The sequence below is a fragment of the Ambystoma mexicanum genome, chromosome 1q (assembly GCF_040938575.1).
Source record: "Ambystoma mexicanum isolate Mex_15411 chromosome 1q, UKY_AmexF1_1, whole genome shotgun sequence".
In the NCBI taxonomy this organism is placed as follows: Eukaryota; Metazoa; Chordata; class Amphibia; order Caudata; family Ambystomatidae; genus Ambystoma; species Ambystoma mexicanum.
In genome coordinates this window covers 593,061,898-593,085,290 of record NC_090922.1, presented here as the reverse complement: position 1 = coordinate 593,085,290, position 23,393 = coordinate 593,061,898, and the positions used below count along the sequence as shown (strand labels likewise).

The window sequence follows — 23,393 nt, the reverse complement described above, 5'->3', positions numbered from 1 at the left end:
CACTGGGGCCATATCCTCCTGGATGCTAGCTTGGAGCCAGCCTCTGCTGGCTCACCAGCAGGTGGCGACAGCAGCAAGCATTAGCTAAAGGCTCCCCCCTCTGGCTACCACTGCAAGGCATCAGCCTGGCTGTGCTGCAAGGACCCCTGCAAAGGCTGACTGACAGCTGGGGGGTGCAAGCCAACAGCTGAAAAGCAGGCTTTGCGCTTTCATTTGCTCTGTTTCTTTTTTTTTTTAACCAGCATAGGTAACCCTGCACTTGGCAGGGCTTCAAAAAATTGAGTGAAACTCTTTAATGTTCCTCTCCACGGAAATCTTTAGTAAAATGTTATTTATTTTGGTTTTAACATTCAAGCCATACAGTGAAAAAATTCATATCAATCACAAACTTTTACAAAAACATACATAATCAGAAATTTAAAAAAACACAACAAATCACATTCAAAGGAAAACATCATCGATGGAGTTAATGTCCCATTTTGAGAAAACTTTTGTCTCGTCTCCATTTCTGGCTTCCAGCAAAATACAGTCTCTGATCCGTGAAACCAGTAAACGAACAAAATTATCAACAGCACAATCACATTTGTGCCACAGATGTTGACACCTCAGGATCCACAACACCTCCTTCACCGCACTGATGATCTGCCAAGCACAGCGGTCTTTAACCCCCACACTGTGATGCCTAGGTCCGTACAACACATCTGCTTCGTTCATATTAGACACATCCATAAACTTGGCCAAAAAAATGGAAACTCTTTTCCAAGCCTGGATTGCAAAATCACACTCCACCAGAATGTGCTTAGGTGTTTCAACCCCCGTGCAGCCCGCCCTGGAACAGTGGTTTACCATGGACAGACGTCGCCTGAACATAAAAGCCCTGCAAGGTAAACATTCCCGAACCACCATCCATGCCACGTCTTTCTGCCCGTTGGACAATTGTTTACTGGACAGGTTACCCCAAATTGTACGTGAAATTGGGGCAGAGAACGATGAAACCAGTTGAACTGGGACAGAGTCCAGAACAAAACATGAAATAGCTTTCGCATTCCAAAGTTCGAGTGGTAGATCATGTAGTTTGAATTTCACAATGAAATCATAAGCTTTTTTGTACAGCATTGGGCAATCCCACGAGAATGGGACAGTATTTGTGTGAGTGAGCATACCCATCCTTCTCATAAACCTCCCAAAATAAAACCTAGCAAAAAAACCATAGGGTGAAGAAAGGGAAACAATCTCCTTCACAATGCGTGCCACAAACATTGACATAGCAGTGAAAAGAAAATCAGGAACCCCCTTCCCTCCCTTCTCAACAGGCAACATCAAAACCACCCTTGAGGCCCTCTCCACCTTACTACCCCAAAAAAACACAAACATCAAACGATTTACAGCCTTGCATGTCGTCCTGTCCGGGGGGAACACATTTGCAACAAACAATAACGTGGGTAAAATAATAGATTTCAAAATCAAAATCTTCCCAGACATGGTGAGTTGTCGACTTGACCACATATCCAATTTTCGTTTAACTTTCCCCACTACCTCCAACCAACTCTTAATTCCACTAACATTCCTATCAAAAATTATACCCAACACCTTCACCTGATCCACTCGCACACTCACCACATTCCGAATGATACTTGTGTCCCGCCATGGGCCAATGCAAAAAGCCTCACTCTTGTCTGCATTAATCTTAGAGCCTGAAGCCTGCCCATAGCTATTTGCCACCTTCATGGCCTCCAAAACCGATGGCGTGTCGCTGCACACAATGGACACATCGTCCATGTATGCCAATGCTTTTACTTCTACCTGCCCTCCACCCGGAACAAAACAACCAGCAATACGCTGATTACTTCTTACTGCTCTCAAAAAAGGTTCTAAGCACAGTACGTATAACAACGCTGACAGGGGGCATCCCTGTCTTACCCCAGATCTTACAGCTAATGGGTCTGAGGCAAAGCCGTTCACCATAACTCTACTTACCATGTCTGCATAAAACACTTTCAGCCAACCAACAAAAATGTCGCTCATTCCCATCGCTCGCAAGACACGCCACATATACTTGTGATTAACACGATCATATGCTTTTTCCTGATCCAAGCTCACAATGGTCAATGGAAAATTCCTTTCTTTAGCGTAAAAACATACGTCTCTCAAAATGAGTAGATTGTCTGTGACAGACCTTGTAGGAACACCACACCCTTGACCTGGATGTACCAAAGCACCAATCACCTTCTGAAGACGAAACATCAAAACCTTTGCTAAGACCTTATAATCAGCATTAAGGAGAGTGATAGGCCTCCAATTTTTTAGATCAATTCTCTCTCCTTTATTCTTGTAAAGCAAAGAAATCACCCCATCTCTCATACTCTCACTCAATGTTTTATCTCTCAGACATTCTGCAAACACCTCTACCATATCAGCCTTCACCAGATCCCAAAAAACCCTAAAAAACTCAATAGGCAACCCATCAGATCCAGGAGACTTCCCTAACTGAAAAGAGAAAACAGACCTCTCAACTTCATCCAGTGTTAGGCCACCTTCAAGGGCTTGCAGTTGTGTGTCTGTCAAAGGCCTATCTAAATAATGTAAAAACCCATCACCAACATCCACATCCACCTCTTGCTCTTCATAAAGTGCCTCATAGAAATCTCTAACAGTAGCTCTCAATCGTGCCTGATCAGTCACCACATTCCCAACAGCGTCCTTAATAGCAGACATTCTTTCTTTCTTCTTCCCCAACTTCTTAAAGAAATACCTGCTACAGGTTTCATTTTCATCCAAATGCTGAAGTCGACTTTGGAAAACAACTTTCTTTTCCTCTTCTCCATAATCCTCTTGTAGCACATCTTTCACCAGCTGCACATCCTCTTGTACAGGAAAACCCATATCCTGTAAGTGGACTAGATTCTGCAGCCTTCTTTGCAAACCCACAATTCTCTTCTTCTTTTCCCCGGCCACCCTCCTCCCTACTGCCATAAAGAAACCCCTAGCACGATGTTTCACCATATCCCACCATTCACCCAATGTACTGAAGCACACCTTCAAACTCTGCCATTCTCTATAACGATTAGTGAAACTTGACGTCACCGTAACATCATCAAGCAAGGAACAATTCAATTTCCACTTCCCAGGACCCTTAGGCTGAACCCCTGGAAGTTCAACAGTCAAATCCAGTCTTTTGTGATCCGAAAAAAAAACAGGTGTTAAAACAAAGGTTAACGGTTTAACTGCCCTTGAAGTAAACAAATAATCCAGTCTGGCAAAAGAAGAGCCAGAAGCATTAAACCATGTGTAATCTGCTCTACCACGTTTCAGCGTGAGACCCGTGTCTACAAGAGATGTATCTTTCAACAGGCCTTTCAACACTCTACTCGATTCATCCAGTATACCTCTTCTACTATCCAGAGGTCTCATGATGCAGTTAAAATCACCACCTAAAACAACATGCCTGTCTGTCACTAGCAATACGCGCAGTCTTGCAAAAAGCGATTTCCTGCCGTGACACGTAGTAGGAGCATACACATTAATGAGTCTCAACTTACAGTCATGCAAGTCAGCATCAACACACAAAAGGCGTCCAGGTTCAGCCTCCATGACAGAAATGACCTCAAAATCGTGTCCAGTCATAAGGATTCCCACTCCTGCAGCTCTTTCTACATTTGACCCCGACCAATAAGAGTTGCCAGCAGTCCATTGATCTTTCAAGTACTTGTAATTTCTCATAAAAGGGATCCCACATTCTTGTAAGAAGAGGACATCAGATTTGACCCCCTTTAGACCACCAAAAACAGCACGCTGTTTCTGCACTGAACACATACTGCGCACATTGACCGATGAAACTGTCAAAGCCATCAAGGATAACAATGTGGACCACAAAAAAAACTTATCCATCATTAATGGCATTTTTGAGGCGATCTTTCTTCCTTTCACTACCCCTCCGTCTTGGTTTCGGGAGGCTCACTAAAGGGTCTCCTTCAGAGCTCAAAACCGGCAAATCCTTCAGTTGCACTCCCACATCCAATGTACCACACTCTTCCTGTTGCACACCATCTCGCACCAAAAGGGCTTGCTCATGAGGATAAGAGGTAGCTTCATCTGTACTTTCATACAGCAGTAGAGGCGTTGAAAAAGGTGTCTCTGCAACCCCTTCATCAATATTCTGTGTCTCTCCTGATTTGAACACCTCACTCGACTCTGGAACATTATCTTCCTTATTGCTCCGGGCTGAGCCTGGCTCACACTCCTTTACCAACTCCAAAGACAAGTCTGAGATCCCCAGACCAGAGGGTGGCTCCACTTCAAATTCACTGCTAGAAGCAGCAGGTTTCCCCGAGGCTTCCGATATCAGCGATTCACTACCAGAAGTCAGGGTTTGTAGTGCCATAGCTTGTTTCTTATGTAAACCTTGTTCACCTACTTGGTCCAAAAGTTTACGCTTATTCCATGCTGGAAGCCTGCCAGCCCTTGTATCAGGCACAACTTCTATTTCATCATCGCTGACGTCTTGTACCAAAAGTTGCATTTCTTTCTCAGAGCTGTATTCCTCTGGAGCGTCCACCTCAATAGAGTCACAATGCTCTTCCTCTTCCACCCTTCCTTCTTCTTCCTGAGGCTGGGTTTTCTTTTTCATAATGTTCGCATATGATAACGGGCACGTATTGTACACATGACCCCTCTCACCGCACAGAAAACATGCTCTCTGAAGTTTGCAACGGTTAGTTTCATGGTCAGCGCCGCAGTTCTTACATTGCACCTTCTGGCATGCCACTGCTAGGTGGCCCATTTCCCCGCAGTTCCTGCAGAGCTTTGGCATTCCGTGATACATGACATCACCTCGGTTGTTGCCCAACATCACAATGCTCGGAAGATGACGCACTCCATGGACACCTTGCGGATCAGCTTGCAACTTAACCAGCCATTTTCTTGCTCCAGTCCATATGGTGTCGTCATCCAGCACTCTTCTGCATGCAGAGACCACAGTGCAATGTCTCTTCAGCCAGGTTTCAATGTCATGCTCTGAGATGGATTCGTTGTAGAATTGCACAGTCACCACCTTCACTTCACGGTCAGACAAGGGCTCCACAGTAAATCTGCGCATAGGGTCCATTCCCTTAGCTTCTTCATACTTCCTCCAGAAGTTCTGCAAACAGGCAGCATCCTTGAAACTCACATCAAAGTTTTCATTCTTTCCAGGCAGCTTTACCAAGCAATTCAGCTCTGCAGGGGTCACTCCTAGCGTCTTCTGGATAATGATCCGGCTGAAGTCCAGTCTCGTCATAAAAGACAGGTCCGAGGCTCCCATCAAACAAAAGCGAACAACATGATGTCTTCTGGTCCCAGGTCTCAGCAGAGAGGTCATGATGATAGAGGCTTCTCGAACCGGAAAGAAGGGGGCACTGCACAATGCAGGCCCCCTAGACTGCAGCAGCTCCTCCTCCTCGCCAGACAGCTCTTCTCCACGGAAATCTTCAGCGAAAGATTTATTCGGTTTGAAGAGAAACCAGAGTATGCGCTCTAGTGGCCCCGACTGCGGCCGCAAAAAATGCAACACCTCACTAGCTCAGGGTGACTTAGTGAAGCAGTGCACACGATGACGCTTTTTGAGATGAAGCGAATGGAGAATGCTATCGGGCTCCGAACCCGTGGCAGAATGACTTTATTTGCAAGCAATCCCATCCAAAGTCATGAAACCTGGCAGGGGATTGTGGGTATGCAAATTTCTCCAGACCGCAGGCCATGTGACATTGGCCAAAAGGCAGGCAGAGTCTGCCTTTGCCTGAGGACTCCCCTCGTTTACATAAGGTCTAGGGCTTCTGGGAGGCAGGCGTGAGATTTTCTTTTGGGCCCCAGAGATGGGGCTCCTCCCCCAGGATGTTGAAGAAGCAGCACGCTCTCTCCTTTCTCAGGACACAGGGGTAATTTTCCGCCCTCACCCTGTCTTGCACGGGTGCTGGGCCTCCTGGGCTGCCAGCGGGCAAAGGACGGCGTTTGTCAGGCGTTCGTCAGCCGATCGGGGCCCGGGCCCAAACCCCTGCCCACTGGGGCCATATCCTCCTGGATGCTAGCTTGGAGCCAGCCTCTGCTGGCTCACCAGCAGGTGGCGACAGCAGCAAGCATTAGCTAAAGGCTCCCCCCTCTGGCTACCACTGCAAGGCATCAGCCTGGCTGTGCTGCGAGGACCCCTGCAAAGGCTGACTGACAGCTGGGGGGTGCAAGCCAACAGCTGAAAAGCAGGCTTTGCGCTTTCATTTGCTCTGTTTCTTTTTTTTTTTAACCAGCATAGGTAACCCTGCACTTGGCAGGGCTTCAAAAAATTGAGTGAAACTCTTTAATGTTCCTCTCCACGGAAATCTTTAGTAAAAGGCGAAAGATTTATTCGGTTTGAAGAGAAACCAGAGTATGCGCTCTAGTGGCCCCGACTGCGGCCGCAAAAAATGCAACACCTCACTAGCTCAGGGTGACTTAGTGAAGCAGTGCACACGATGACGCTTTTTGAGATGAAGCGAATGGAGAATGCTATCGGGCTCCGAACCCGTGGCAGAATGACTTTATTTGCAAGCAATCCCATCCAAAGTCATGAAACCTGGCAGGGGATTGTGGGTATGCAAATTTCTCCAGACCGCAGGCCATGTGACATTGGCCAAAAGGCAGGCAGAGTCTGCCTTTGCCTGAGGACTCCCCTCGTTTACATAAGGTCTAGGGCTTCTGGGAGGCAGGCGTGAGATTTTCTTTTGGGCCCCAGAGATGGGGCTCCTCCCCCAGGATGTTGAAGAAGCAGCCCGCTCTCTCCTTTCTCAGGACACAGGGGTCATTTTCCGCCCTCACCCCGTCTTGCACGGGTGCTGGGCCTCCTGGGCTGCCAGCGGGCAAAGGACGGCGTTTGTCAGGCGTTCGTCAGCCGATCGGGGCCCGGGCCCAAACCCCTGCCCACTGGGGCCATATCCTCCTGGATGCTAGCTTGGAGCCAGCCTCTGCTGGCTCACCAGCAGGTGGCGACAGCAGCAAGCATTAGCTAAAGGCTCCCCCCTCTGGCTACCACTGCAAGGCATCAGCCTGGCTGTGCTGCGAGGACCCCTGCAAAGGCTGACTGACAGCTGGGGGGTGCAAGCCAACAGCTGAAAAGCAGGCTTTGCGCTTTCATTTGCTCTGTTTCTTTTTAACCAGCATAGGTAACCCTGCACTTGGCAGGGCTTCAAAAAATTGAGTGAAACTCTTTAATGTTCCTCTCCACGGAAATCTTTAGTAAAAGGCGAAAGATTTATTCGGTTTGAAGAGAAACCAGAGTATGCGCTCTAGTGGCCCCGACTGCGGCCGCAAAAAATGCAACACCTCACTAGCTCAGGGTGACTTAGTGAAGCAGTGCACACGATGACGCTTTTTGAGATGAAGCGAATGGAGAATGCTATCGGGCTCCGAACCCGTGGCAGAATGACTTTATTTGCAAGCAATCCCATCCAAAGTCATGAAACCTGGCAGGGGATTGTGGGTATGCAAATTTCTCCAGACCGCAGGCCATGTGACATTGGCCAAAAGGCAGGCAGAGTCTGCCTTTGCCTGAGGACTCCCCTCGTTTACATAAGGTCTAGGGCTTCTGGGAGGCAGGCGTGAGATTTTCTTTTGGGCCCCAGAGATGGGGCTCCTCCCCCAGGATGTTGAAAAAGCAGCCCGCTCTCTCCTTTCTCAGGACACAGGGGTCATTTTCCGCCCTCACCCTGTCTTGCACGGGTGCTGGGCCTCCTGGGCTGCCAGGTTCTTTTGCCCGCCAGGGCAAAGCCCGCCGGGCAAAGGACGGCGTTTGTCAGGCGTTTGTCAGGCGATCGGGGCCCGGGCCCAAACCCCTGCCCACTGGGGCCATATCCTCCTGGATGCTAGCTTGGAGCCAGCCTCTGCTGGCTCACCAGCAGGTGGCGACAGCAGCAAGCATTAGCTAAAGGCTCCCCCCTCTGGCTACCACTGCAAGGCATCAGCCTGGCTGTGCTGCGAGGACCCCTGCAAAGGCTGACTGACAGCTGGGGGGTGCAAGCCAACAGCTGAAAAGCAGGCTTTGCGCTTTCATTTGCTCTGTTTCTTTTTTTTTTTTAACCAGCATAGGTAACCCTGCACTTGGCAGGGCTTCAAAAAATTGAGTGAAACTCTTTAATGTTCCTCTCCACGGAAATCTTTAGTAAAAGGCGAAAGATTTATTCGGTTTGAAGAGAAACCAGAGTATGCGCTCTAGTGGCCCCGACTGCGGCCGCAAAAAATGCAACACCTCACTAGCTCAGGGTGACTTAGTGAAGCAGTGCACACGATGACGCTTTTTGAGATGAAGCGAATGGAGAATGCTATCGGGCTCCGAACCCGTGGCAGAATGACTTTATTTGCAAGCAATCCCATCCAAAGTCATGAAACCTGGCAGGGGATTGTGGGTATGCAAATTTCTCCAGACCGCAGGCCATGTGACATTGGCCAAAAGGCAGGCAGAGTCTGCCTTTGCCTGAGGACTCCCCTCGTTTACATAAGGTCTAGGGCTTCTGGGAGGCAGGCGTGAGATTTTCTTTTGGGCCCCAGAGATGGGGCTCCTCCCCCAGGATGTTGAAAAAGCAGCCCGCTCTCTCCTTTCTCAGGACACAGGGGTCATTTTCCGCCCTCACCCTGTCTTGCACGGGTGCTGGGCCTCCTGGGCTGCCAGGTTCTTTTGCCCGCCAGGGCAAAGCCCGCCGGGCAAAGGACGGCGTTTGTCAGGCGTTTGTCAGCCGATCGGGGCCCGGGCCCAAACCCCTGCCCACTGGGGCCATATCCTCCTGGATGCTAGCTTGGAGCCAGCCTCTGCTGGCTCACCAGCAGGTGGCGACAGCAGCAAGCATTAGCTAAAGGCTCCCCCCTCTGGCTACCACTGCAAGGCATCAGCCTGGCTGTGCTGCGAGGACCCCTGCAAAGGCTGACTGACAGCTGGGGGGTGCAAGCCAACAGCTGAAAAGCAGGCTTTGCGCTTTCATTTGCTCTGTTTCTTTTTTTTTATAACCAGCATAGGTAACCCTGCACTTGGCAGGGCTTCAAAAAATTGAGTGAAACTCTTTAATGTTCCTCTCCACGGAAATCTTTAGTAAAAGGCGAAAGATTTATTCGGTTTGAAGAGAAACCAGAGTATGCGCTCTAGTGGCCCCGACTGCGGCCGCAAAAAATGCAACACCTCACTAGCTCAGGGTGACTTAGTGAAGCAGTGCACACGATGACGCTTTTTGAGATGAAGCGAATGGAGAATGCTATCGGGCTCCGAACCCGTGGCAGAATGACTTTATTTGCAAGCAATCCCATCCAAAGTCATGAAACCTGGCAGGGGATTGTGGGTATGCAAATTTCTCCAGACCGCAGGCCATGTGACATTGGCCAAAAGGCAGGCAGAGTCTGCTTTTGCTTGAGGACTCCCCTCGTTTACATAAGGTCTAGGGCTTCTGGGAGGCAGGCGTGAGATTTTCTTTTGGGCCCCAGAGATGGGGCTCCTCCCCCAGGATGTTGAAGAAGCAGCCCGCTCTCTCCTTTCTCAGGACACAGGGGTCATTTTCCGCCCTCACCCTGTCTTGCACGGGTGCTGGGCCTCCTGGGCTGCCAGCGGGCAAAGGACGGCGTTTGTCAGGCGTTCGTCAGCCGATCGGGGCCCGGGTCCAAACCCCTGCCCACTGGGGCCATATCCTCCTGGATGCTAGCTTGGAGCCAGCCTCTGCTGGCTCACCAGCAGGTGGCGACAGCAGCAAGCATTAGCTAAAGGCTCCCCCCTCTGGCTACCACTGCAAGTCATCAGCCTGGCTGTGCTGCAAGGACCCCTGCAAAGGCTGACTGACAGCTGGGGGGTGCAAGCCAACAGCTGAAAAGCAGGCTTTGCGCTTTCATTTGCTCTGTTTCTTTTTTTTTTTAACCAGCATAGGTAACCCTGCACTTGGCAGGGCTTCAAAAAATTGAGTGAAACTCTTTAATGTTCCTCTCCACGGAAATCTTTAGTAAAAGGCGAAAGATTTATTCGGTTTGAAGAGAAACAAGAGTATGCGCTCTAGTGGCCCCGACTGCGGCCGCAAAAAATGCAACACCTCACTAGCTCAGGGTGACTTAGTGAAGCAGTGCACACGATGACGCTTTTTGAGATGAAGCGAATGGAGAATGCTATCGGGCTCCGAACCCGTGGCAGAATGACTTTATTTGCAAGCAATCCCATCCAAAGTCATGAAACCTGGCAGGGGATTGTGGGTATGCAAATTTCTCCAGACCGCAGGCCATGTGACATTGGCCAAAAGGCAGGCAGAGTCTGCCTTTGCCTGAGGACTCCCCTCGTTTACATAAGGTCTAGGGCTTCTGGGAGGCAGGCGTGAGATTTTCTTTTGGGCCCCAGAGATGGGGCTCCTCCCCCAGGATGTTGAAGAAGCAGCCCGCTCTCTCCTTTCTCAGGACACAGGGGTCATTTTCCGCCCTCACCCTGTCTTGCACGGGTGCTGGGCCTCCTGGGCTGCCAGCGGGCAAAGGACGGCGTTTGTCAGGCGTTCGTCAGCCGATCGGGGCCCGGGCCCAAACCCCTGCCCACTGGGGCCATATCCTCCTGGATGCTAGCTTGGAGCCAGCCTCTGCTGGCTCACCAGCAGGTGGCGACAGCAGCAAGCATTAGCTAAAGGCTCCCCCCTCTGGCTACCACTGCAAGGCATCAGCCTGGCTGTGCTGCGAGGACCCCTGCAAAGGCTGACTGACAGCTGGGGGGTGCAAGCCAACAGCTGAAAAGCAGGCTTTGCGCTTTCATTTGCTCTGTTTCTTTTTAACCAGCATAGGTAACCCTGCACTTGGCAGGGCTTCAAAAAATTGAGTGAAACTCTTTAATGTTCCTCTCCACGGAAATCTTTAGTAAAAGGCGAAAGATTTATTCGGTTTGAAGAGAAACCAGAGTATGCGCTCTAGTGGCCCCGACTGCGGCCGCAAAAAATGCAACACCTCACTAGCTCAGGGTGACTTAGTGAAGCAGTGCACACGATGACGCTTTTTGAGATGAAGCGAATGGAGAATGCTATCGGGCTCCGAACCCGTGGCAGAATGACTTTATTTGCAAGCAATCCCATCCAAAGTCATGAAACCTGGCAGGGGATTGTGGGTATGCAAATTTCTCCAGACCGCAGGCCATGTGACATTGGCCAAAAGGCAGGCAGAGTCTGCCTTTGCCTGAGGACTCCCCTCGTTTACATAAGGTCTAGGGCTTCTGGGAGGCAGGCGTGAGATTTTCTTTTGGGCCCCAGAGATGGGGCTCCTCCCCCAGGATGTTGAAAAAGCAGCCCGCTCTCTCCTTTCTCAGGACACAGGGGTCATTTTCCGCCCTCACCCTGTCTTGCACGGGTGCTGGGCCTCCTGGGCTGCCAGGTTCTTTTGCCCGCCAGGGCAAAGCCCGCCGGGCAAAGGACGGCGTTTGTCAGGCGTTTGTCAGGCGATCGGGGCCCGGGCCCAAACCCCTGCCCACTGGGGCCATATCCTCCTGGATGCTAGCTTGGAGCCAGCCTCTGCTGGCTCACCAGCAGGTGGCGACAGCAGCAAGCATTAGCTAAAGGCTCCCCCCTCTGGCTACCACTGCAAGGCATCAGCCTGGCTGTGCTGCGAGGACCCCTGCAAAGGCTGACTGACAGCTGGGGGGTGCAAGCCAACAGCTGAAAAGCAGGCTTTGCGCTTTCATTTGCTCTGTTTCTTTTTTTTTTTTAACCAGCATAGGTAACCCTGCACTTGGCAGGGCTTCAAAAAATTGAGTGAAACTCTTTAATGTTCCTCTCCACGGAAATCTTTAGTAAAAGGCGAAAGATTTATTCGGTTTGAAGAGAAACCAGAGTATGCGCTCTAGTGGCCCCGACTGCGGCCGCAAAAAATGCAACACCTCACTAGCTCAGGGTGACTTAGTGAAGCAGTGCACACGATGACGCTTTTTGAGATGAAGCGAATGGAGAATGCTATCGGGCTCCGAACCCGTGGCAGAATGACTTTATTTGCAAGCAATCCCATCCAAAGTCATGAAACCTGGCAGGGGATTGTGGGTATGCAAATTTCTCCAGACCGCAGGCCATGTGACATTGGCCAAAAGGCAGGCAGAGTCTGCCTTTGCCTGAGGACTCCCCTCGTTTACATAAGGTCTAGGGCTTCTGGGAGGCAGGCGTGAGATTTTCTTTTGGGCCCCAGAGATGGGGCTCCTCCCCCAGGATGTTGAAAAAGCAGCCCACTCTCTCCTTTCTCAGGACACAGGGGTCATTTTCCGCCCTCACCCTGTCTTGCACGGGTGCTGGGCCTCCTGGGCTGCCAGGTTCTTTTGCCCGCCAGGGCAAAGCCCGCCGGGCAAAGGACGGCGTTTGTCAGGCGTTCGTCAGCCGATCGGGGCCCGGGCCCAAACCCCTGCCCACTGGGGCCATATCCTCCTGGATGCTAGCTTGGAGCCAGCCTCTGCTGGCTCACCAGCAGGTGGCGACAGCAGCAAGCATTAGCTAAAGGCTCCCCCCTCTGGCTACCACTGCAAGGCATCAGCCTGGCTGTGCTGCGAGGACCCCTGCAAAGGCTGACTGACAGCTGGGGGGTGCAAGCCAACAGCTGAAAAGCAGGCTTTGCGCTTTCATTTGCTCTGTTTCTTTTTAACCAGCATAGGTAACCCTGCACTTGGCAGGGCTTCAAAACATTGAGTGAAACTCTTTAATGTTCCTCTCCACGGAAATCTTTAGTAAAAGGCGAAAGATTTATTCGGTTTGAAGAGAAACCAGAGTATGCGCTCTAGTGGCCCCGACTGCGGCCGCAAAAAATGCAACACCTCACTAGCTCAGGGTGACTTAGTGAAGCAGTGCACACGATGACGCTTTTTGAGATGAAGCGAATGGAGAATGCCATCGGGCTCCGAACCCGTGGCAGAATGACTTTATTTGCAAGCAATCCCATCCAAAGTCATGAAACCTGGCAGGGGATTGTGGGTATGCAAATTTCTCCAGACCGCAGGCCATGTAACATTGGCCAAAAGGCAGGCAGAGTCTGCTTTTGCTTGAGGACTCCCCTCGTTTACATAAGGTCTAGGGCTTCTGGGAGGCAGGCGTGAGATTTTCTTTTGGGCCCCAGAGATGGGGCTCCTCCCCCAGGATGTTGAAGAAGCAGCCCGCTCTCTCCTTTCTCAGGACACAGGGGTCATTTTCCGCCCTCACCCTGTCTTGCACGGGTGCTGGGCCTCCTGGGCTGCCAGCGGGCAAAGGACGGCGTTTGTCAGGCGTTCGTCAGCCGATCGGGGCCCGGGCCCAAACCCCTGCCCACTGGGGCCATATCCTCCTGGATGCTAGCTTGGAGCCAGCCTCTGCTGGCTCACCAGCAGGTGGCGACAGCAGCAAGCATTAGCTAAAGGCTCCCCCCTCTGGCTACCACTGCAAGGCATCAGCCTGGCTGTGCTGCAAGGACCCCTGCAAAGGCTGACTGACAGCTGGGGGGTGCAAGCCAACAGCTGAAAAGCAGGCTTTGCGCTTTCATTTGCTCTGTTTCTTTTTTTTTTTAACCAGCATAGGTAACCCTGCACTTGGCAGGGCTTCAAAAAATTGAGTGAAACTCTTTAATGTTCCTCTCCACGGAAATCTTTAGTAAAAGGCGAAAGATTTATTCGGTTTGAAGAGAAACCAGAGTATGCGCTCTAGTGGCCCCGACTGCGGCCGCAAAAAATGCAACACCTCACTAGCTCAGGGTGACTTAGTGAAGCAGTGCACACGATGACGCTTTTTGAGATGAAGCGAATGGAGAATGCTATCGGGCTCCGAACCCGTGGCAGAATGACTTTATTTGCAAGCAATCCCATCCAAAGTCATGAAACCTGGCAGGGGATTGTGGGTATGCAAATTTCTCCAGACCGCAGGCCATGTGACATTGGCCAAAAGGCAGGCAGAGTCTGCCTTTGCCTGAGGACTCCCCTCGTTTACATAAGGTCTAGGGCTTCTGGGAGGCAGGCGTGAGATTTTCTTTTGGGCCCCAGAGATGGGGCTCCTCCCCCAGGATGTTGAAAAAGCAGCCCGCTCTCTCCTTTCTCAGGACACAGGGGTCATTTTCCGCCCTCACCCTGTCTTGCACGGGTGCTGGGCCTCCTGGGCTGCCAGCGGGCAAAGGACGGCGTTTGTCAGGCGTTCGTCAGCCGATCGGGGCCCGGGCCCAAACCCCTGCCCACTGGGGCCATATCCTCCTGGATGCTAGCTTGGAGCCAGCCTCTGCTGGCTCACCAGCAGGTGGCGACAGCAGCAAGCATTAGCTAAAGGCTCCCCCCTCTGGCTACCACTGCAAAGCATCAGCCTGGCTGTGCTGCGAGGACCCCTGCAAAGGCTGACTGACAGCTGGGGGGTGCAAGCCAACAGCTGAAAAGCAGGCTTTGCGCTTTCATTTGCTCTGTTTCTTTTTTTTTTTAACCAGCATAGGTAACCCTGCACTTGGCAGGGCTTCAAAAAATTGAGTGAAACTCTTTAATGTTCCTCTCCACGGAAATCTTTAGTAAAAGGCGAAAGATTTATTCGGTTTGAAGAGAAACCAGAGTATGCGCTCTAGTGGCCCCGACTGCGGCCGCAAAAAATGCAACACCTCACTAGCTCAGGGTGACTTAGTGAAGCAGTGCACACGATGACGCTTTTTGAGATGAAGCGAATGGAGAATGCTATCGGGCTCCGAACCCGTGGCAGAATGACTTTATTTGCAAGCAATCCCATCCAAAGTCATGAAACCTGGCAGGGGATTGTGGGTATGCAAATTTCTCCAGACCGCAGGCCATGTGACATTGGCCAAAAGGCAGGCAGAGTCTGCCTTTGCCTGAGGACTCCCCTCGTTTACATAAGGTCTAGGGCTTCTGGGAGGCAGGCGTGAGATTTTCTTTTGGGCCCCAGAGATGGGGCTCCTCCCCCAGGATGTTGAAAAAGCAGCCCGCTCTCTCCTTTCTCAGGACACAGGGGTCATTTTCCGCCCTCACCCTGTCTTGCACGGGTGCTGGGCCTCCTGGGCTGCCAGGTTCTTTTGCCCGCCAGGGCAAAGCCCGCCGGGCAAAGGACGGCGTTTGTCAGGCGTTTGTCAGGCGATCGGGGCCCGGGCCCAAACCCCTGCCCACTGGGGCCATATCCTCCTGGATGCTAGCTTGGAGCCAGCCTCTGCTGGCTCACCAGCAGGTGGCGACAGCAGCAAGCATTAGCTAAAGGCTCCCCCCTCTGGCTACCACTGCAAGGCATCAGCCTGGCTGTGCTGCGAGGACCCCTGCAAAGGCTGACTGACAGCTGGGGGGTGCAAGCCAACAGCTGAAAAGCAGGCTTTGCGCTTTCATTTGCTCTGTTTCTTTTTTTTTTTTAACCAGCATAGGTAACCCTGCACTTGGCAGGGCTTCAAAAAATTGAGTGAAACTCTTTAATGTTCCTCTCCACGGAAATCTTTAGTAAAAGGCGAAAGATTTATTCGGTTTGAAGAGAAACCAGAGTATGCGCTCTAGTGGCCCCGACTGCGGCCGCAAAAAATGCAACACCTCACTAGCTCAGGGTGACTTAGTGAAGCAGTGCACACGATGACGCTTTTTGAGATGAAGCGAATGGAGAATGCCATCGGGCTCCGAACCCGTGGCAGAATGACTTTATTTGCAAGCAATCCCATCCAAAGTCATGAAACCTGGCAGGGGATTGTGGGTATGCAAATTTCTCCAGACCGCAGGCCATGTAACATTGGCCAAAAGGCAGGCAGAGTCTGCTTTTGCTTGAGGACTCCCCTCGTTTACATAAGGTCTAGGGCTTCTGGGAGGCAGGCGTGAGATTTTCTTTTGGGCCCCAGAGATGGGGCTCCTCCCCCAGGATGTTGAAGAAGCAGCCCGCTCTCTCCTTTCTCAGGACACAGGGGTCATTTTCCGCCCTCACCCTGTCTTGCACGGGTGCTGGGCCTCCTGGGCTGCCAGGTTCTTTTGCCCGCCAGGGCAAAGCCCGCCGGGCAAAGGACGGCGTTTGTCAGGCGTTTGTCAGGCGATCGGGGCCCGGGCCCAAACCCCTGCCCACTGGGGCCATATCCTCCTGGATGCTAGCTTGGAGCCAGCCTCTGCTGGCTCACCAGCAGGTGGCGACAGCAGCAAGCATTAGCTAAAGGCTCCCCCCTCTGGCTACCACTGCAAGGCATCAGCCTGGCTGTGCTGCGAGGACCCCTGCAAAGGCTGACTGACAGCTGGGGGGTGCAAGCCAACAGCTGAAAAGCAGGCTTTGCGCTTTCATTTGCTCTGTTTCTTTTTTTTTTTTAACCAGCATAGGTAACCCTGCACTTGGCAGGGCTTCAAAAAATTGAGTGAAACTCTTTAATGTTCCTCTCCACGGAAATCTTTAGTAAAAGGCGAAAGATTTATTCGGTTTGAAGAGAAACCAGAGTATGCGCTCTAGTGGCCCCGACTGCGGCCGCAAAAAATGCAACACCTCACTAGCTCAGGGTGACTTAGTGAAGCAGTGCACACGATGACGCTTTTTGAGATGAAGCGAATGGAGAATGCTATCGGGCTCCGAACCCGTGGCAGAATGACTTTATTTGCAAGCAATCCCATCCAAAGTCATGAAACCTGGCAGGGGATTGTGGGTATGCAAATTTCTCCAGACCGCAGGCCATGTGACATTGGCCAAAAGGCAGGCAGAGTCTGCCTTTGCCTGAGGACTCCCCTCGTTTACATAAGGTCTAGGGCTTCTGGGAGGCAGGCGTGAGATTTTCTTTTGGGCCCCAGAGATGGGGCTCCTCCCCCAGGATGTTGAAAAAGCAGCCCGCTCTCTCCTTTCTCAGGACACAGGGGTCATTTTCCGCCCTCACCCTGTCTTGCACGGGTGCTGGGCCTCCTGGGCTGCCAGGTTCTTTTGCCCGCCAGGGCAAAGCCCGCCGGGCAAAGGACGGCGTTTGTCAGGCGTTTGTCAGCCGATCGGGGCCCGGGCCCAAACCCCTGCCCACTGGGGCCATATCCTCCTGGATGCTAGCTTGGAGCCAGCCTCTGCTGGCTCACCAGCAGGTGGCGACAGCAGCAAGCATTAGCTAAAGGCTCCCCCCTCTGGCTACCACTGCAAGGCATCAGCCTGGCTGTGCTGCGAGGACCCCTGCAAAGGCTGACTGACAGCTGGGGGGTGCAAGCCAACAGCTGAAAAGCAGGCTTTGCGCTTTCATTTGCTCTGTTTCTTTTTTTTTATAACCAGCATAGGTAACCCTGCACTTGGCAGGGCTTCAAAAAATTGAGTGAAACTCTTTAATGTTCCTCTCCACGGAAATCTTTAGTAAAAGGCGAAAGATTTATTCGGTTTGAAGAGAAACCAGAGTATGCGCTCTAGTGGCCCCGACTGCGGCCGCAAAAAATGCAACACCTCACTAGCTCAGGGTGACTTAGTGAAGCAGTGCACACGATGACGCTTTTTGAGATGAAGCGAATGGAGAATGCTATCGGGCTCCGAACCCGTGGCAGAATGACTTTATTTGCAAGCAATCCCATCCAAAGTCATGAAACCTGGCAGGGGATTGTGGGTATGCAAATTTCTCCAGACCGCAGGCCATGTGACATTGGCCAAAAGGCAGGCAGAGTCTGCTTTTGCTTGAGGACTCCCCTCGTTTACATAAGGTCTAGGGCTTCTGGGAGGCAGGCGTGAGATTTTCTTTTGGGCCCCAGAGATGGGGCTCCTCCCCCAGGATGTTGAAGAAGCAGCCCGCTCTCTCCTTTCTCAGGACACAGGGGTCATTTTCCGCCCTCACCCTGTCTTGCACGGGTGCTGGGCCTCCTGGGCTGCCAGCGGGCAAAGGACGGCGTTTGTCAGGCGTTCGTCAGCCGATCGGGGCCCGGGCCCAAACCCCTGCCCACTGGGGCCATATCCTCCTGGATGCTAGCTTGGAGCCAGCCTCTGCTGGCTCACCAGCAGGTGGCGACAGCAGCAAGCATTAGCTAAAGGCTCCCCCCTCTGGCTACCACTGCAAGGCATCAGCCTGGCTGTGCTGCAAGGACCCCTGCAAAGGCTGACTGACAGCTGGGGGGTGCAAGCCAACAGCTGAAAAGCAGGCTTTGCGCTTTCATTTGCTCTGTTTCTTTTTTTTTTTAACCAGCATAGGTAACCCTGCACTTGGCAGGGCTTCAAAAAATTGAGTGAAACTCTTTAATGTTCCTCTCCACGGAAATCTTTAGTAAAAGGCGAAAGATTTATTCGGTTTGAAGAGAAACAAGAGTATGCGCTCTAGTGGCCCCGACTGCGGCCGCAAAAAATGCAACACCTCACTAGCTCAGGGTGACTTAGTGAAGCAGTGCACACGATGACGCTTTTTGAGATGAAGCGAATGGAGAATGCTATCGGGCTCCGAACCCGTGGCAGAATGACTTTATTTGCAAGCAATCCCATCCAAAGTCATGAAACCTGGCAGGGGATTGTGGGTATGCAAATTTCTCCAGACCGCAGGCCATGTGACATTGGCCAAAAGGCAGGCAGAGTCTGCCTTTGCCTGAGGACTCCCCTCGTTTACATAAGGTCTAGGGCTTCTGGGAGGCAGGCGTGAGATTTTCTTTTGGGCCCCAGAGATGGGGCTCCTCCCCCAGGATGTTGAAGAAGCAGCCCGCTCTCTCCTTTCTCAGGACACAGGGGTCATTTTCCGCCCTCACCCTGTCTTGCACGGGTGCTGGGCCTCCTGGGCTGCCAGCGGGCAAAGGACGGCGTTTGTCAGGCGTTCGTCAGCCGATCGGGGCCCGGGCCCAAACCCCTGCCCACTGGGGCCATATCCTCCTGGATGCTAGCTTGGAGCCAGCCTCTGCTGGCTCACCAGCAGGTGGCGACAGCAGCAAGCATTAGCTAAAGGCTCCCCCCTCTGGCTACCACTGCAAGGCATCAGCCTGGCTGTGCTGCGAGGACCCCTGCAAAGGCTGACTGACAGCTGGGGGGTGCAAGCCAACAGCTGAAAAGCAGGCTTTGCGCTTTCATTTGCTCTGTTTCTTTTTAACCAGCATAGGTAACCCTGCACTTGGCAGGGCTTCAAAAAATTGAGTGAAACTCTTTAATGTTCCTCTCCACGGAAATCTTTAGTAAAAGGCGAAAGATTTATTCGGTTTGAAGAGAAACCAGAGTATGCGCTCTAGTGGCCCCGACTGCGGCCGCAAAAAATGCAACACCTCACTAGCTCAGGGTGACTTAGTGAAGCAGTGCACACGATGACGCTTTTTGAGATGAAGCGAATGGAGAATGCTATCGGGCTCCGAACCCGTGGCAGAATGACTTTATTTGCAAGCAATCCCATCCAAAGTCATGAAACCTGGCAGGGGATTGTGGGTATGCAAATTTCTCCAGACCGCAGGCCATGTGACATTGGCCAAAAGGCAGGCAGAGTCTGCCTTTGCCTGAGGACTCCCCTCGTTTACATAAGGTCTAGGGCTTCTGGGAGGCAGGCGTGAGATTTTGTTTTGGGCCCCAGAGATGGGGCTCCTCCCCCAGGATGTTGAAAAAGCAGCCCGCTCTCTCCTTTCTCAGGACACAGGGGTCATTTTCCGCCCTCACCCTGTCTTGCACGGGTGCTGGGCCTCCTGGGCTGCCAGGTTCTTTTGCCCGCCAGGGCAAAGCCCGCCGGGCAAAGGACGGCGTTTGTCAGGCGTTTGTCAGGCGATCGGGGCCCGGGCCCAAACCCCTGCCCACTGGGGCCATATCCTCCTGGATGCTAGCTTGGAGCCAGCCTCTGCTGGCTCACCAGCAGGTGGCGACAGCAGCAAGCATTAGCTAAAGGCTCCCCCCTCTGGCTACCACTGCAAGGCATCAGCCTGGCTGTGCTGCGAGGACCCCTGCAAAGGCTGACTGACAGCTGGGGGGTGCAAGCCAACAGCTGAAAAGCAGGCTTTGCGCTTTCATTTGCTCTGTTTCTTTTTTTTTTTTAACCAGCATAGGTAACCCTGCACTTGGCAGGGCTTCAAAAAATTGAGTGAAACTCTTTAATGTTCCTCTCCACGGAAATCTTTAGTAAAAGGCGAAAGATTTATTCGGTTTGAAGAGAAACCAGAGTATGCGCTCTAGTGGCCCCGACTGCGGCCGCAAAAAATGCAACACCTCACTAGCTCAGGGTGACTTAGTGAAGCAGTGCACACGATGACGCTTTTTGAGATGAAGCGAATGGAGAATGCTATCGGGCTCCGAACCCGTGGCAGAATGACTTTATTTGCAAGCAATCCCATCCAAAGTCATGAAACCTGGCAGGGGATTGTGGGTATGCAAATTTCTCCAGACCGCAGGCCATGTGACATTGGCCAAAAGGCAGGCAGAGTCTGCCTTTGCCTGAGGACTCCCCTCGTTTACATAAGGTCTAGGGCTTCTGGGAGGCAGGCGTGAGATTTTCTTTTGGGCCCCAGAGATGGGGCTCCTCCCCCAGGATGTTGAAAAAGCAGCCCACTCTCTCCTTTCTCAGGACACAGGGGTCATTTTCCGCCCTCACCCTGTCTTGCACGGGTGCTGGGCCTCCTGGGCTGCCAGGTTCTTTTGCCCGCCAGGGCAAAGCCCGCCGGGCAAAGGACGGCGTTTGTCAGGCGTTCGTCAGCCGATCGGGGCCCGGGCCCAAACCCCTGCCCACTGGGGCCATATCCTCCTGGATGCTAGCTTGGAGCCAGCCTCTGCTGGCTCACCAGCAGGTGGCGACAGCAGCAAGCATTAGCTAAAGGCTCCCCCCTCTGGCTACCACTGCAAAGCATCAGCCTGGCTGTGCTGCGAGGACCCCTGCAAAGGCTGACTGACAGCTGGGGGGTGCAAGCCAACAGCTGAAAAGCAGGCTTTGCGCTTTCATTTGCTCTGTTTCTTTTTTTTTATAACCAGCATAGGTAACCCTGCACTTGGCAGGGCTTCAAAAAATTGAGTGAAACTCTTTAATGTTCCTCTCCACGGAAATCTTTAGTAAAAGGCGAAAGATTTATTCGGTTTGAAGAGAAACCAGAGTATGCGCTCTAGTGGCCCCGACTGCGGCCGCAAAAAATGCAACACCTCACTAGCTCAGGGTGACTTAGTGAAGCAGTGCACACGATGACGCTTTTTGAGATGAAGCGAATGGAGAATGCTATCGGGCTCCGAACCCGTGGCAGAATGACTTTATTTGCAAGCAATCCCATCCAAAGTCATGAAACCTGGCAGGGGATTGTGGGTATGCAAATTTCTCCAGACCGCAGGCCATGTGACATTGGCCAAAAGGCAGGCAGAGTCTGCCTTTGCCTGAGGACTCCCCTCGTTTACATAAGGTCTAGGGCTTCTGGGAGGCAGGCGTGAGATTTTCTTTTGGGCCCCAGAGATGGGGCTCCTCCCCCAGGATGTTGAAAAAGCAGCCCACTCTCTCCTTTCTCAGGACACAGGGGTCATTTTCCGCCCTCACCCTGTCTTGCACGGGTGCTGGGCCTCCTGGGCTGCCAGCGGGCAAAGGACGGCGTTTGTCAGGCGTTCGTCAGCCGATCGGGGCCCGGGCCCAAACCCCTGCCCACTGGGGCCATATCCTCCTGGATGCTAGCTTGGAGCCAGCCTCTGCTGGCTCACCAGCAGGTGGCGACAGCAGCAAGCATTAGCTAAAGGCTCCCCCCTCTGGCTACCACTGCAAGGCATCAGCCTGGCTGTGCTGCAAGGACCCCTGCAAAGGCTGACTGACAGCTGGGGGGTGCAAGCCAACAGCTGAAAAGCAGGCTTTGCGCTTTCATTTGCTCTGTTTCTTTTTTTTTTTAACCAGCATAGGTAACCCTGCACTTGGCAGGGCTTCAAAAAATTGAGTGAAACTCTTTAATGTTCCTCTCCACGGAAATCTTTAGTAAAAGGCGAAAGATTTATTCGGTTTGAAGAGAAACCAGAGTATGCGCTCTAGTGGCCCCGACTGCGGCCGCAAAAAATGCAACACCTCACTAGCTCAGGGTGACTTAGTGAAGCAGTGCACACGATGACGCTTTTTGAGATGAAGCGAATGGAGAATGCTATCGGGCTCCGAACCCGTGGCAGAATGACTTTATTTGCAAGCAATCCCATCCAAAGTCATGAAACCTGGCAGGGGATTGTGGGTATGCAAATTTCTCCAGACCGCAGGCCATGTGACATTGGCCAAAAGGCAGGCAGAGTCTGCCTTTGCCTGAGGACTCCCCTCGTTTACATAAGGTCTAGGGCTTCTGGGAGGCAGGCGTGAGATTTTCTTTTGGGCCCCAGAGATGGGGCTCCTCCCCCAGGATGTTGAAAAAGCAGCCCGCTCTCTCCTTTCTCAGGACACAGGGGTCATTTTCCGCCCTCACCCTGTCTTGCACGGGTGCTGGGCCTCCTGGGCTGCCAGCGGGCAAAGGACGGCGTTTGTCAGGCGTTCGTCAGCCGATCGGGGCCCGGGCCCAAACCCCTGCCCACTGGGGCCATATCCTCCTGGATGCTAGCTTGGAGCCAGCCTCTGCTGGCTCACCAGCAGGTGGCGACAGCAGCAAGCATTAGCTAAAGGCTCCCCCCTCTGGCTACCACTGCAAAGCATCAGCCTGGCTGTGCTGCGAGGACCCCTGCAAAGGCTGACTGACAGCTGGGGGGTGCAAGCCAACAGCTGAAAAGCAGGCTTTGCGCTTTCATTTGCTCTGTTTCTTTTTTTTTTTAACCAGCATAGGTAACCCTGCACTTGGCAGGGCTTCAAAAAATTGAGTGAAACTCTTTAATGTTCCTCTCCACGGAAATCTTTAGTAAAAGGCGAAAGATTTATTCGGTTTGAAGAGAAACCAGAGTATGCGCTCTAGTGGCCCCGACTGCGGCCGCAAAAAATGCAACACCTCACTAGCTCAGGGTGACTTAGTGAAGCAGTGCACACGATGACGCTTTTTGAGATGAAGCGAATGGAGAATGCTATCGGGCTCCGAACCCGTGGCAGAATGACTTTATTTGCAAGCAATCCCATCCAAAGTCATGAAACCTGGCAGGGGATTGTGGGTATGCAAATTTCTCCAGACCGCAGGCCATGTGACATTGGCCAAAAGGCAGGCAGAGTCTGCCTTTGCCTGAGGACTCCCCTCGTTTACATAAGGTCTAGGGCTTCTGGGAGGCAGGCGTGAGATTTTCTTTTGGGCCCCAGAGATGGGGCTCCTCCCCCAGGATGTTGAAAAAGCAGCCCGCTCTCTCCTTTCTCAGGACACAGGGGTCATTTTCCGCCCTCACCCTGTCTTGCACGGGTGCTGGGCCTCCTGGGCTGCCAGGTTCTTTTGCCCGCCAGGGCAAAGCCCGCCGGGCAAAGGACGGCGTTTGTCAGGCGTTTGTCAGGCGATCGGGGCCCGGGCCCAAACCCCTGCCCACTGGGGCCATATCCTCCTGGATGCTAGCTTGGAGCCAGCCTCTGCTGGCTCACCAGCAGGTGGCGACAGCAGCAAGCATTAGCTAAAGGCTCCCCCCTCTGGCTACCACTGCAAGGCATCAGCCTGGCTGTGCTGCGAG

The 23,393-nt window shown here is 52.5% G+C and overlaps 19 non-coding genes across 19 annotated transcripts; all 19 read right to left on the bottom strand.

Moving 5' to 3' along the window:
- Nucleotides 1-6,282: 6,282 nt before the first annotated feature.
- LOC138564531 (U5 spliceosomal RNA) lies at nt 6,283-6,398 on the bottom strand. Its single transcript, XR_011300477.1, has one exon. It is a non-coding gene; the product is annotated as a U5 spliceosomal RNA (small nuclear RNA).
- A 770-nt stretch (nt 6,399-7,168) lies between these two features.
- LOC138564530 (U5 spliceosomal RNA) lies at nt 7,169-7,284 on the bottom strand. The gene has a single exon (XR_011300476.1). It is a non-coding gene; the product is annotated as a U5 spliceosomal RNA (small nuclear RNA).
- An 806-nt stretch (nt 7,285-8,090) lies between these two features.
- LOC138564529 (U5 spliceosomal RNA) lies at nt 8,091-8,206 on the bottom strand. Its single transcript, XR_011300475.1, has one exon. It is a non-coding gene; the product is annotated as a U5 spliceosomal RNA (small nuclear RNA).
- Nucleotides 8,207-9,011: 805 nt separating this feature from the next.
- On the bottom strand, nt 9,012-9,127 carry LOC138564527 (U5 spliceosomal RNA). Its single transcript, XR_011300473.1, has one exon. It is a non-coding gene; the product is annotated as a U5 spliceosomal RNA (small nuclear RNA).
- A 776-nt stretch (nt 9,128-9,903) lies between these two features.
- LOC138564989 (U5 spliceosomal RNA) lies at nt 9,904-10,019 on the bottom strand. Its single transcript, XR_011300911.1, has one exon. It is a non-coding gene; the product is annotated as a U5 spliceosomal RNA (small nuclear RNA).
- Nucleotides 10,020-10,789: 770 nt separating this feature from the next.
- On the bottom strand, nt 10,790-10,905 carry LOC138564526 (U5 spliceosomal RNA). The gene has a single exon (XR_011300472.1). It is a non-coding gene; the product is annotated as a U5 spliceosomal RNA (small nuclear RNA).
- An 806-nt stretch (nt 10,906-11,711) lies between these two features.
- Nucleotides 11,712-11,827, bottom strand: LOC138564525 (U5 spliceosomal RNA). The gene has a single exon (XR_011300471.1). It is a non-coding gene; the product is annotated as a U5 spliceosomal RNA (small nuclear RNA).
- Nucleotides 11,828-12,626: 799 nt separating this feature from the next.
- LOC138565118 (U5 spliceosomal RNA) lies at nt 12,627-12,742 on the bottom strand. The gene has a single exon (XR_011301034.1). It is a non-coding gene; the product is annotated as a U5 spliceosomal RNA (small nuclear RNA).
- Nucleotides 12,743-13,518: 776 nt separating this feature from the next.
- On the bottom strand, nt 13,519-13,634 carry LOC138564524 (U5 spliceosomal RNA). The gene has a single exon (XR_011300470.1). It is a non-coding gene; the product is annotated as a U5 spliceosomal RNA (small nuclear RNA).
- Nucleotides 13,635-14,410: 776 nt separating this feature from the next.
- On the bottom strand, nt 14,411-14,526 carry LOC138564523 (U5 spliceosomal RNA). Its single transcript, XR_011300469.1, has one exon. It is a non-coding gene; the product is annotated as a U5 spliceosomal RNA (small nuclear RNA).
- Nucleotides 14,527-15,332: 806 nt separating this feature from the next.
- LOC138564522 (U5 spliceosomal RNA) lies at nt 15,333-15,448 on the bottom strand. Its single transcript, XR_011300468.1, has one exon. It is a non-coding gene; the product is annotated as a U5 spliceosomal RNA (small nuclear RNA).
- Nucleotides 15,449-16,254: 806 nt separating this feature from the next.
- Nucleotides 16,255-16,370, bottom strand: LOC138564521 (U5 spliceosomal RNA). Its single transcript, XR_011300467.1, has one exon. It is a non-coding gene; the product is annotated as a U5 spliceosomal RNA (small nuclear RNA).
- Nucleotides 16,371-17,175: 805 nt separating this feature from the next.
- Nucleotides 17,176-17,291, bottom strand: LOC138564520 (U5 spliceosomal RNA). The gene has a single exon (XR_011300466.1). It is a non-coding gene; the product is annotated as a U5 spliceosomal RNA (small nuclear RNA).
- Nucleotides 17,292-18,067: 776 nt separating this feature from the next.
- On the bottom strand, nt 18,068-18,183 carry LOC138564988 (U5 spliceosomal RNA). Its single transcript, XR_011300910.1, has one exon. It is a non-coding gene; the product is annotated as a U5 spliceosomal RNA (small nuclear RNA).
- Nucleotides 18,184-18,953: 770 nt separating this feature from the next.
- On the bottom strand, nt 18,954-19,069 carry LOC138564519 (U5 spliceosomal RNA). The gene has a single exon (XR_011300465.1). It is a non-coding gene; the product is annotated as a U5 spliceosomal RNA (small nuclear RNA).
- An 806-nt stretch (nt 19,070-19,875) lies between these two features.
- LOC138564518 (U5 spliceosomal RNA) lies at nt 19,876-19,991 on the bottom strand. Its single transcript, XR_011300464.1, has one exon. It is a non-coding gene; the product is annotated as a U5 spliceosomal RNA (small nuclear RNA).
- An 805-nt stretch (nt 19,992-20,796) lies between these two features.
- On the bottom strand, nt 20,797-20,912 carry LOC138564515 (U5 spliceosomal RNA). Its single transcript, XR_011300462.1, has one exon. It is a non-coding gene; the product is annotated as a U5 spliceosomal RNA (small nuclear RNA).
- A 776-nt stretch (nt 20,913-21,688) lies between these two features.
- Nucleotides 21,689-21,804, bottom strand: LOC138564514 (U5 spliceosomal RNA). The gene has a single exon (XR_011300461.1). It is a non-coding gene; the product is annotated as a U5 spliceosomal RNA (small nuclear RNA).
- Nucleotides 21,805-22,580: 776 nt separating this feature from the next.
- On the bottom strand, nt 22,581-22,696 carry LOC138564513 (U5 spliceosomal RNA). The gene has a single exon (XR_011300460.1). It is a non-coding gene; the product is annotated as a U5 spliceosomal RNA (small nuclear RNA).
- Between the last annotated feature and the right edge of the window lie 697 nt (nt 22,697-23,393).